This window comes from Aotus nancymaae, unplaced genomic scaffold, assembly GCF_030222135.1.
Source record: "Aotus nancymaae isolate 86718 unplaced genomic scaffold, 86718_ANA_hifiasm-v0.15.2.pri h1tg000002l, whole genome shotgun sequence".
NCBI classification, from domain to species: domain Eukaryota; kingdom Metazoa; phylum Chordata; class Mammalia; order Primates; family Aotidae; genus Aotus; species Aotus nancymaae.
The window spans coordinates 456409-469679 of NW_026988413.1; the positions used below are offsets into that span (position 1 = coordinate 456409).

Genomic DNA, 13271 nt, shown 5'->3' on the forward strand with positions numbered 1-13271 from the left:
AAGTGATCTTCCCACCTTGGCCTCCCAGAGTGCTGGGATTGCAGACATGAGCCACTGTGCCTTACCGCTTTAATTTTTTAACAGCTGTATTGAGATATAATTCACATGCCATACAATCCAGCCATTTAAACTATACAGTTAACTGTTTTTCAGTATATTCTCATGATTGTGCAACCATCACCAAAATTTCTTAGTAGAACCTTTTGTCTTCCCTAAAGAAGGCCTACACCCGTTAGCCCACAATCCTCAGGCCCCTCCACTGCTCTCCCTGTCATGTCCTCGCTAGCCACCCACTCATTCACTTTGTTTCTATAGGAAGACACCTACACATCCTGTGTAAATGAAATCTTACAACATGCATCTTTGTGATGAGCTTCTTTCTTTAAAAAAAAAAAATTTATTCAAGAAAGGTCTCGCTCTGTCACCCAGGCTGGAGTGCAGTGACGCGATCATAGCCCATTGCAGCCTCCACTTCCCAAGCTGAAGTGATCCTTCCATCTCAGCCTCTTGAACAGTTGGGACCACAGGCGTGCACCACCGTGCACAGTTAATTTTTAATTTTTTTGTAGAGATGGGGTCTCACTGTATTGGGCTGCTCTTGAACTTTGGGCTCAAGTGATCTTCCTGCCTCTCAGCCTTCCAAAGTGCTGGGATTATAGACATGAGACACACCATGCCCGACACACTTCTTTTGATTACTAGATAACGTAACACATATTAGTGTTTTGTTTCCTTGTGTTAACATACAATTCTGTTGTATGAAAAGGCTGCATTTTGTTTAGCTGTTTATTAAGTAGTGATCCTTTGGGCTGTTTCCACTTTCTGACAAATATAAATCCTGCTGCTGTGAGCATTCCTGTACAGTCTTTGTCTGGATGTGTGTTTTCCTTTTTCTTGTGTATATACCTGTGGGTAGAGTGGGTCATATGTACCATATCTGTGTTTACATATTTTGAAGATCTGCTAAATTGTTTTTCAGAGGGTTACCACTGGCAACAAATGAGAGTTTCGATTTCCCCATGTCTTCTTCAAAACTTCTTGTTAAAATGAAAATCTCAGACAAATTAAGTTTAACATAGTTTAATTGAGCAAAGACCAATTCATGAATCAGGCAGCCCTTGAACCAGAAAAGGTTCAAGGAGGCTCCAGTGCATCCATGTGTGGAAGAAGATTTATGAGCAGAAAAAGGAAGCGAGGTTCAGAAACAGCCAGCCAGGTCACAGTCTGCATTCGCCTCACTTGGATGTGGTTTGAACAGTTGGCTGCCTGTGACTGGCTGAAACCTGATGATTGGCATTAGGCTCAGTCTGTTTACGCATCCAGTTAGGAGACCTTTAGGCTGAACTTACAATAATATGTAAGGAGGCAGCTTTAGGCTGAATTTAACATTGTCTATATTTTTATTTTAACCATCCTAGTGGACACAAAGTGATATCTCATTGTGATTTGATTTGTATTTCTCTAACTGATAATGTTGAGCATCTTTTCCCGTGCTCATTGGCCATTTTATATCATCTTTGGAGAAGTGTTTATACAAATACCTTTTTTTTTTTTTGAGAGGGAGTCTTGCTCTGTCACCAGTCTGGAGTGCAGTGGCGCGATCTTGGCTCACTGCAATCTCTGCCTCCCAGATTCAGGCAATTCTCCTGGCTCAGACTCCTCAGTAGCTGGGACTACAGGCATGTGTCACCACGCCCAGCTAATTTTTGTATTCTTAGTAATTTTTGTAATAAGTAATTTTGTAATTTAGTAATTTTTGTAACGAGGTTTCACCATGTTGGCCAGGATGGTCTCGATCTCCTGACCTCTTGATTTGCCCGCCTCGGCCTCCCAAAGTGCTAGGATTACAAGTGTGAGCCACCGCCCCCTGGCCACTTTTGCCCATGTTTTAATTGGGTTAATGTGATCCAGAGTTTACTACAATAGTCCCCCCTTATCTACGGTGGATGTTTTCCAAGACCCCCAGTAAAATGGGGTGGTACCAAACCCAATTGCTGTCAATCAGAAGAGCTGTTTTGTCTTCTACCCACAAAGTTATGTGTTGATTTATTATTTTTTGAGACAGAGTCAGCTGTCACCCAGGCTGGTGTGTAGTAGCACTATCTCAGCTCACTGCAACCTCTGCCTCCCCAGTTCAAGCAATCCTCGTGCCTCAGCCCCTTCCAAGTAGTTGGGATTACAGGCTACCACCACCACGCCTGGCTAATTTTTTTTTTTTTTAAGTAGAGATGGGATTTCTCTGTGTTGGCCAGCCTGATCTTGAACTCCTGACCTCAAGTGATACACCCAGCATAGCCTCCCAAAGTGCTGGGATTACAGGCAAAGTGCTGGGATAGGCGTCAGCCACTGTGCCAGGCCCCAGCCACAAATTTAATGCCTTTTCCATCTTAAAGTTTGACGTGTGACAGCAAAACTAGCATGAAATTATTTTTCCTTCTTGAGTTTCACAGATGGAAGATTTGTTCTTACATCTTAGCAACCTCGTGTTTTTCCTTCGTAAGTCAAGAACTTTTATCTTTTCACTTAAGGGAGGCTAATGGCTTCTCTCAATTGCCAGCATCACTACTCGTATATTTTGGGCCATGATTAAGTAAAATAAGGTTGACTTGAACACGAGCTCGGCAATACCACGACACTTGAGCTGATCACCAAGACGGCTCAGGTGAGCGGGTGGGAGCACGTGCCATGTGAACATGCTGGGCAGAGCAGACTCATGTCTCCAGCAGGATGGGGTGAGATTTCATCACGCTACTCAGAACAGCATGCCATTTAAAACTGATGAATTGTTTATTTCTGGAAGTTTTCCATTTAGTATTTTCTGACCTTGGTTGACTGCGGGTAACTGAAGTCCCAGAAAGTAGCAATGGAGATAAGTAGGGAATGTCTGTAAATAGGTAACAAATTGGAGGTCAGAGGGTTCTTTTCAAACTCTTTAGTTACCCCAATTTTAAGATTATGGAGCATTTACAATAAAAAAAGGAGCGTTTGGCCGACATTTTTCCGCACCTGGAGCTGTGGGGCCTGCTCTGTGGGCGGCTGCGCGGCCCCACCCTGCACTGCCATCCTTCTTTTGCTGGTGTGCACGTGCCCCACTCAGCAGGCAGCAAGCTCAGCTCATGGCCTGGCCTCCTGTTTGTTTTTGTGGCCAATGAATAGCTTTTACATTTTTTAATAGCTGGAGGAAAGTAATTTGTGTCAGGTGAAAATGTTATGAAATTCAAATTTCAGTGACCATATTAAAGTTCTGTTGGAACACAGCCATGCTTGTTAGTCAGCACACCAACTGTGGTTGAGTGGTTGTGACAGAGACCTCACGGCCCGCAAGTGCCCCGTATATTTCCTTTCTGACACTTTATGGGGAACGTGTAACAGCAGACAGCAGTGTGGCACACAGGCTGTAATCAGGAAAGATGTTCTGCAACCTGGGTGTCAAACATCCAGTAATGGCCATATCCAGGAAGAGGTCCTAGTGTTTTCACGTGCCTGACTATTTACCGTTTCTTCATTGTGTACAAATAAAGAATTAAAACGGAAGCAGGTTTTAGGGTGGTAAATTTCTGACTTCCTTCTCATAACTTGAGATAATTTACTATCTGCATGAGAATAAAGTTAAGCTCTTAGGAGATGTATAAACTTATTTCTGAAAATATAAAATTCACAGATAAGTTACAAATCCGATGTTACTTCTGAATCCATGTAGATAGATTTTTAGTATTCCTGTCACTTCTGTAGTTCTAAGGGATTTTATATAACCCCGTTTTTACCCTCTCATATAGTTTCTCTTTTTATATGTATATTAGAATAAACTATATATACTATATATATAGAGTGTCACCCAAAGCTGGATTGATTTTAGATAGTATACAAAATATATGCAATTAATTCAGTGCTGCAGTTGCTCATCTATCTTTTAACCCATTCCAGTCAAAACATAAGCGTGTAAACTTGAATTAATATTCATTTGGTTTAAATTTAAAATCAAAGCAGCCAGATTGTGTCAGGTGTTTGAGTGAAGGGGATGAGAAGACAGGTTTCCTACTCATGGACTCTTTTTAACTTGTATTACTGATGTGACTCGTGCTAGAACTTCAGCTTAAATCATCAAATAATTTACTTACGTGACTTTTCTTGCTAAAAGCAGAGACAGGAATATGTCTAAAGGACTTCAGAATGTTGTGAGAATACGCTTCAAATCTTTGAAAAATACTATTCATAGGCATGTGTTTATATGTAAGGTACTAAGTGTGTCGATATTAGTGTTTTCATGAAGAGATATTCTGTTGTTCTGAGTAGAAGCTATGAGGCGTTCTTGTTTTGACTCTGCCATTGAATATTAGTCCTGGCTAAAATTCTCCTGTCACTTCACGCATGCATTGAAAGGGGACTTAACCACTTTCAAAAATAAATGGATAGATGATTATATGTCAAATGTCACATGAAATTCAGCGTATGTTCTCATATGCATTAAAACTAAGAATTGGATTTCGAGTAATTTAGACAGCTTTGTTATGGAAGGTATGCTGGGATAAATGTTTTTAAATTTTCCTTTTACTCTGTTTTCTAATCTACAAAAATAGATAATGGTCACTTGTATAATGAAGAAATAGCAACACAGTGTTGAAAATAGTGTGGAAGCCTTCTTTCTCTAGGCCAGTGCTTCCCACGCAGCGTGTGGAAGCGCCGGCTCTGCTACTGCTGTTCTCCTTCAGCCCAGAAGAGCCTGCGTCCCTGGGGCCCGTGGTGGTCACAGCTGTGGCTCAGCCATCATACCTCTCATTGGCAGGCAGTCCTTATTTTAAACTGTTAGGAGTTTAAGGTGACATAAGAAAGCAACAATTTGCTGTAGCTCTGGTAGACACCATTTGATTTGTGGTGAGGCAGTCAGGGAGTGACTGATCACTGCCTGTGTTCTCAGTTAAAAACTTTAGGGATATTCATGTCTTTTCAGATTTCCTAGTGAAGTTTCTCACTAATGTAAAAAGCACCTGGGAAGAACTTTGAAAATGTTTTCTGTTAAGAAATGACCTTAAACAGATAGATTTTTAAGCAATGTCACTGCACCAAAGCGTTCTTTTTGGTGTATCCAGTGACTCTGTTGCAGTGATCGAAGCCCATAAACCACAGAGAAAATTATAACCTTGTGGGTTTTCTAAAAGATCAGTTGCTTTATTTACTATGTGAATTAATTGATTGCCTGCTTTTATATTTGTGTTTCTTTTTCTTTCTTTCTTTCTTTTTTTCTGAGATGGAGTCGCGCTCTGTCACCCAGGCTGCAGTGCAGTGGCATGATCTTGGCTCACTGCAACCTCTGCCTCCCAGGTTTAAGCGATTCTCCTGCCTCCACCTCCCAAGTAGCTGGGACTACAGGCATGTTCCACCACGACCAGCTAATTTTTTGTGTATTTAGTGGAGATGGGGTTTCACCGTGTTACCCAGGATGGTCTCAATCTCCTCACCTCGTAATCCGCCTCAGCCTCCCAAAGTGCTGGGATTACAGGCCGATTGCTTGCTTTTTATGTACATGAGAAATAGATAAAAACGGTTATTTGGGGTAATTTCCTTTTACTGTTTGAAGTAGTAATTTGACCATACTGTGACAGTTTATGACAGAATTGGCAGATGTTTTTAGATTCCTCTCTACCTTTCTAACCTTGAATACTTTCTTCGTAAAAGCAGCAATTTGGATAAAGCCTTCTAATGTCTTTGAAAAAAATACCATTATTAAGATTTCTGACCTGCTTTTTCAGTTTCCATGAATACTGACCAAAGTCTCTACAGAAGACAGGAGACGGGCAGTTAGGATTTGAGGATCTTGAGGAGGGATAGATCGTTTGGGAGATGAGTAAAGACATTTGATTATACAAAGATGAGAAGGCACAAATTTGTGTTGGTACCAAATTACATTTAAGTCTCCTCTGCTAACTTCAGCAGCCCAGCTGTAGGGGCGAGCAGAGATCCCACTGGTATGGAGAGGTAACAGGTGCTCTGTCAGATCCTCATGGCTTGCAGTTGTAAACATTGAAACACCGTGTGCCTGGAAGTCTTGTTCACTGTCAGGAATTCTGTCCCTAATATTTTTTTCTCATCGTAATCTGATAGTATGAAGAGGTGGTTCTGAGTTGTTCTTCCCAGGCCCCACATAACTGCTTCTCTCCCCTCCAGTGTGGGGCACCAGCCTTCTCAGACAGCACTGAATGGAGCCTGGGGTTTCTCCTGCTCCTCACCTTTATCAGCCGTCCCGAGTCCTGGCTGCTCCAGGAAGGTGTTCTGTGTGTGTTAGAACCTTGGACTCCTTCTGGTTGTGCTGCATGTGAACCAAAATTTTCTGGGCAGCTGTAACTTTCTGCAAGCCTTTTTGACCATTTGCACTGACTTTAATTCATATGCAGACAGAACAATACAAAACATTTTAAATATTTCCCTGGACTGAATTCTGTGAATGCAAGCCACGTCTGTTGAAGTAAACCTGTAGTATGCTGAGCGCTTCCACGTCGGGGTGTGTTGCTTGCCCAAAGGCTTCTAGAAACCAGAGTTTCAGATTTCTCTTGTGATGTAACTAATAAAGAAGAGGCAAGGCGTCTCATGTTCTTGTAGAACCGTGGTTCTCTTGTCCTTTTTGCCTTATCTGTTCTGTTTTTGAGATTCTGTTGATTTTAGACAAGGAAATAAAGCTACCTGCTTAGATTTTTTCATTTTATAGGCTTAAAGTAGACTTGCCACATGGTGTAGGAAGGTTGGTGTTTTCAGACGGCCAGTGAATGGGTGACCCTGTGACTTAGGTGTGCTCTGGGAACAGTGGGGTTGACGCCCACCTGTGCTGGTGGGGCCTGCCTCAGGGCACACTCCGGGATGCTGTGCCAATAACTCAGGTTCCTTCTTCCTTCCCCCTTAGTTGTGGTCCAAGACAGGGAAAGAATTCTTCCCTGCAGCCAGCCATTGCTTCAAGTAAGAATTTTGTGGGTTTTGTTTTTTTCTTTTTAAAATAGTGCCTAAAGGGTTGTGCGGCATTGAGCAAAGCTCAAATCCTTCTTGGAATGAGGAAGAACCTTGAGTAAATGGACTTGATTGGCAAGTTTGTGATTTCAGGTTTAATGGCATTTTGTTTCTAAAAGAATCGTTTTATCAGTTTATGTTTTAAATTTTAGAGTTATTAAATCAGCAATGCCTCAGGTATAATAGAATTAGACATAGCATCTTTGTATTTTCTCACATTACCTATCTAAACTTATTCTAGGTTTCTACTTTAGAAAAGAAATGAATCAACAGGATTAATTGATAACCACATGTTTCAGTGTTACAAATGCTAATGGAATTTTAAAATTACTCTTCTACGTTGCCGTGAAGTACCTTCTGTACTTTTTTTTGTAATTAAAAATGCTTACTTAGACTGGGTATGGTGACTCACGCCTGTGATCCCAGCACTTGTGGGAGGATCACTTGAGGCCAGGAGTTTGAGACCAGCCTGGTTAACATGGCAAAACCCCGTCTCTACTAAAACTACAAAAATTAGCCAGTTGTGTTGGGAGGGCACCTGTAGTCCCAGCTACTTGAGAGGCTGAGGCAGGAGAATCGCTTGAACCCAGAGGCGGAGGTTGTAGTGAGCCGAGACTGCACCACTGCATTCCAGCCAGAGTGACAGAGTGAGACTCTCTCTCAAAAAAAAAAAAAAAAAAAGCTTATATCATGCATTGGACATGGAATTTATGAACAATAAAATCCTATGCAAGTTCTGATTGTTAATACTGGTCTTCAAGGAGAGTGTTGTTTGAAGAAAGACATTTATTTTATTTTAAATGTTAGCTCCCAATTTTTTTTCTGTTTGGAAATGGGAAGAATATGATTTAATTGGCAAAAAAAATTTGACCATTTATGTCAGTTCCATCCTGTATACTTCAGCAGGACATAACAGGAAGGACTCTGGAGTCCTTTGGATCTGGATATCTTTATGCTGCCTGTTCCCCTGAGGCATTTTGTTATCTGTTAGATGGAGCCACTAATTGTTAAAAGGTTCTGGTGAGGATTAAACAAGAGTTCCTGGAGCACAGTTCAACATTCTGTTTTTGTATATTTGTTTTAATTTTTCTAAACAAAACAACTTCAGTAATAGCAGCATATTAGAATCTAAAATATGCCTTTGTTCTTTTAAAAGATAACATTAAAAAGATTTTCACAGGTGGTGTCAACTCAAATAGAATCTTTAATCATACAATGATTATTTCTAGTTCATAGAAATAATAGAAATGTAAAAATTTGTTTTATAATTAGAACTTAAAAGAGTTTTTTTTTAGATGGAGTCTAGCTCTGTTGCCCAGGCTGGAGTGCAGTGGCGCGATCTCGGCTCACTGCAACCTCTGCCTCATGGGTTCAAGCGATTCTTCCGTCTCAACCTCCCAGGTAGCAGGGATTACAGGCGCCCACCACTACGCCCAGCTAACTTACATATTTTTAGTAGAGATGGGGTTTCACTGTGTTGGCCAGGCTGGTCTCGAACTCCTGACCTTGTGATCTGCCTGTCTTGGCCTCCCAAACTGCTGGGATTACAAGCGTGAGCCACTGCGCCTGGCCTTGAGTCTTTTTTTTTTTAAGTTGAAAGATAAGATTTAAAAGCAAATATGTGTTCATGTGTTCCTGTGTGACATAGGACAGTGTTTTTTACGATCCCTGTACATCCCAGTCTTTCTCTGTGATGTTTGTGCGACTTTAGATTCTGTTTTATGCAACATAAGCAAATGTTTATGAATATGTATTAGTGAGAAGCAGATTTTTGACTTAGAATTTAAAATTTGGTTACAGATTTGCCTTGTTCAAATTTGATATATTCTGTTTCTCAATTTCTTTGGCACTTTGGAATAATCACTCATAAATTAAAACTTCAGAACTATTGAATGCCTTGGGATATCCCTACTAAGAGGTGGCTTGATTTTCAAAACCATGTTGTGTAAATTCTAGCACAGTGAGCCAGTTCACTTGTATTCAAAGCTTATTTGTGCAGAGGGTTTCTCTATTTATTCTGGAATAGAATGGGCACTACAGGCAGCTACTCCCACGCTCCTGCTCCATCACTGCCTCACTGCAGGTGTGGGGCCCACTCCTCCCACGCTCCTGCTCCATCACTGCCTCACTGCAGGTGTGGGGCCCGCTCCTCCCACGCTCCTGCTCCATCACTGCCTCACTGCAGGTGTGGGGCCCGCTCCTCCCACGCTCCTGCTCCATCACTGCCTCACTGCAGGTGTGGGGCCCACTCCTCCCACTCTCCTGCTTCATCACTGCCTCACTGCAGTTGTGGGAGCCAACCGTTGCCTGTGCAGTGACATCAGCAGCCCCTGAGTGGCACAGAAAGCACCTGCAGAAAGCATCAGCCTTGACCTGATGTTTCCGCTTCCTCTCCTGTTACTCCTCCCACCTCCTCATCCAGCCACAGTAAATGACTTGTAATTATTTTTGCTTAGAATATTTTCTTTGCCTAGTTTAAGAAATAGGAAAAATCTAAAATTTTCCTACTCTAACATTCAATAAAACACTTCACCTGTAGTCACCAAAATGTGCATGGGTTTTTTCCCCCACACATGAAGCGTTCTTCAGCAGACCCTAACTGGGTGTCCTGTAAATCAGCTGCTTTCTTACACTTTCTATCTGGAGATAGCATCAGATCCCACGAGTAAAGGTTCAGTCCCACAGGACTGTCCCCCACTTCAGGTACCATTCACAAATGTAGATTGTCACCTGTACTTCTGACCAATCGGCTCGAAATAGGGGTTCCCAGAGCCCCATCTTAGGTTTAATTTCCTAGAGGGCTCACAGAACTCAGGGAAACACTTTCCTTACGTTAACTGGATGATTATAGAGGTTATTACAAATGGTACAGATGAAGAGATGCATGGGAGAGGTGGGAGGAAGGGGTGTGGGCTTCCTGTGCCCCCTCCAGACGTGCCACGCTCCAGAGCTTGCCCTCCTGGAAGCTCTTCTAACCCTGTCCTTTTGGGTTTTGATGGAGACTCTGCTGAGTAGCCATGATTGATTAAATTATTAGTCATTGGGGATCAACTCAACCTTCAGCACCTCTTTACTTCCCAGGGGTGGTGTGTGTGTGGGGGCTGAAAGTTCCACTCCTCTAATCACATGGTTGGTTCCCCTGCAACCCGCCCCCATCCTGAGGCTGTCCAGGAGCCCACCAAGAGTCACCTCATTAGAACAAAGGTGCTCCTATCACCCAAGAAATTCCAAGGGATTTAGTACCGCTGTGTGGGGAATCAGGGATGAGAGACCAAATATTAGAACAAGAGATTCTCCTAGCACTTCTACCTGCAAGGGGTTTTAGGAGTTCTATGTTAGGTTCTACGGACAGAGACCAAATATGTATTCCTTATTGTTTCACACCTGGCCAACCCCAGCTCACATATGCCCTGTTTCTGATTTTTTTTTTTTTTTTTTTTTTTGAGATGGAGTCTTACTCTGTCGCCCAGGCTTCAGTGCAGTGGTGAGATCTTGGCCCACTGCAACCACCACCTGCTGGGTTCAAGCAATTCTTCTGCCTCAGCCTCCCGAGTAGCTGAGACTACAGGCGCACACCACCATGCCTGGCTAATGTTTTTGTAATTTTAGTAGAGACAGGGTTTCATCATGCTGGTCAGGCTGGTCTTGAACTCCTGACCTCGTGATCCACCTACCTCAGCTTCCCAAAGTGCTTGGATTACAGGTGTGAACCACCATGCCTGGCCTACGGCCTAAATCTTCCATGCACCCTTCCAGGTAGCAGCAGACTCTCTCTCCTCTGCTGGCACTTTTCTCCCTCCTGGCTGGCAGTCACAGCTCCCCACACCAGCCCCTTCTCCAGCCATGACCCTCCCAAGGACTAGCATTTCTGCTAGACCTGGAGGAAGTGCTTGATAAATAGCTTCTTCAGAAAGAACAGTCAACACATGTGCAGGAGATTAAATATGGCCCAGTAACTAATAAAATCAGAACTCAAAACTGTCAGGGCTTATAACTGGTATATGACTGAGTAGCGAAACTTTATTATTATGACATAAGTATAATTCCATAGGTGATTCTGGGACTGGTAGATGTTTAGCTCTCTGGTGTTACTCAGGCGTTAAGGATGCCAGGATGAGGGGGACTTTACTAGCATTCTGTCAGACCAAATTTGAGAAATATCAGTAAACTTAGAGAAATCTAATGTTAGAGAAGAAAGAATGTTTTCATTTTTGAACATTTTTTACAGGAGTCATTTTAGCACTTGATGTTCTGAGGGCCGAGTGTGGTAACTCACAGCTGTAATCCCAGCACTTTGGGAGGTCCAGGCAGGCGGATCACCTGAGGTCAAGAGTTCAAGACCAGCCTGACCAACCCGGACAAACTCCGTCTTGACTAAAAACTTGATGTTTCAAAAATTTTTCTTTCCAAATCAAATTTGGAGTATATTACTTATGTTGTAAGATAATCCTGTTTCCAAGTGTCATTCTCATTTAATATAATTAAAATATGGTTTAATTTATGGAAATTGCACTTTCACATAATTTTGGTCATTTGTTATATAAAAATAGTACTTCTGTATTAGAAATATTTTATTAATTTTAATCCTAAATTACAGTATTAGTTCATGCATACAAGGATTTCAGAAGTAGAAATACATAGAGGGAAATATAAGAGCCAAGTTTCCTCATTACTAGTTTTGTGCATATTCTTGCAAACTTCTTTTCTATGCGTTTATAAGCATGTGTAACTTACATTAGAACATGTTTCTATATACACATGCATATGCATATGATGTTTTCAAGAATATGTGGCCTCTTAACTTTCATTGGTTGGAAAATCTGACTATATCTTGTCTTTTGGTGTTGTTTTGCTTTTGAGACAGGGGACTGGGACTGCAGGCGTGCACCACCATGTCTGGCTAATTAAAAAATTTTTTTAGAGATAGAATCTCACTAGGCTTGTCTTGAACATCTTGTCTCAAGCGATCCTCCTGCCTCAGCCTTCCAATGTGTTGGGATTACAAATGTGAGCCACCGTGCCTGGTCCACATTTTTTCTAAATAGGTTTCTTTTTTTCCTTTTTTTTTTTTTTTCTTGAGACAGAGTCTTGCTCTGTCACCCAGGCTGGAGTGCAATGGCACAATCTCAGCTCACTGCAACCTCCACTTCCCAAATTCAAGCAATTCTCCTGCCTCAGCCTCCCAAGTAGCTGGGATGACAGTCATATGGCACCATGCCCGGCTAATTCTTATATTTTAGTAGAGACAGAGTTTCACCATGTTGTCCAGGCTGGTCTCAAACTCCTGACCTTGTGATCCACCCGCCTTGGTCTCCCAAAGTGCTGGGATTACAGGCTTTGGGAGACCAGGAGTGAGCCACCACTCCTGGCCACTCTTTGCATCTTTTTTTTTTGTTTGTTTGAGATAGACTCTCCTCCTGTCACCCAGGTTGGAGTGCAGTGGCATGATCTCCACTCACTACAACCTCTGCCTCCCAGGTTCAAGCAACTCCCCTGCCTCAGCTTCCCAAGTAGCTGGGATCACAGGTGTCTGCCACCACACCTGGCTAAGTTTGGTATTTTTAGCAGAGACAGGATTTCACCATGTTGGCCAGGCTGGTCTTGAACTCCTGGCCTTAAGTAATGCATCTGCCTCAGCCTCGCAAAGTGTTGGGATTACAGGTGTGAGCCATCGCCTGGCTCTAAATAGGTTTCTTCCCCTATATGAACCCTTTTCCAGTATCCAGGCCCTACCTGGAGAACTGTAATGGGGATGCCCATCTGGGTGAAGGTGGCAGATGGTGTGGAGAGGAGCCAACTAAGGAAAAATGTATCTTGGCTAGTTTGGGCCAAAAGAGAAAAGCAAAAGGGAAGAGTGAATTTTATTTTATATTTTTTACTTTATTTTACAGAATCTCGTTAATGTTGTCCAGACTAGGGTGCAGTGCTAATCACAAGCATGATTGTTCCACATTGCAGACGAGCTCCTGAGCTCACGTGATCGTCTCGAATAGCTGGGACTTGCAGGTGTGCGCCACCACACTGGCCTGGGAAGGGCAAAACTCTGAGCCTAGATTTCCAGAACACAATGAAAATACTACTGACAGATTAGAAACGTGGTTTTTTAAAAAGGAAGAGGTCAATTTTTTATGATGTTTCAGATTCCAGTGACTTTCCTCTGGACGGTCTGATGGCATTTGTCCACACTCGACTTTTCTGCTCATGGTTCTCAGGATATAAAGAGCTGGGGTGCCATGCATTTCACTTTCCCTCCTTGGAGACCAGTTTCCAAAGCTTTA

The 13271-nt window shown here is 42.4% G+C and overlaps 1 protein-coding gene across 3 annotated transcripts in view; it reads left to right on the forward strand.

The window, feature by feature from the left end:
• The window catches only part of ESYT2 (extended synaptotagmin 2), a 103149-nt gene that overhangs the window by 19898 nt on the left and 69980 nt on the right, over window positions 1–13271 (forward strand). The gene's annotated exons all lie outside the window — the stretch shown is intronic.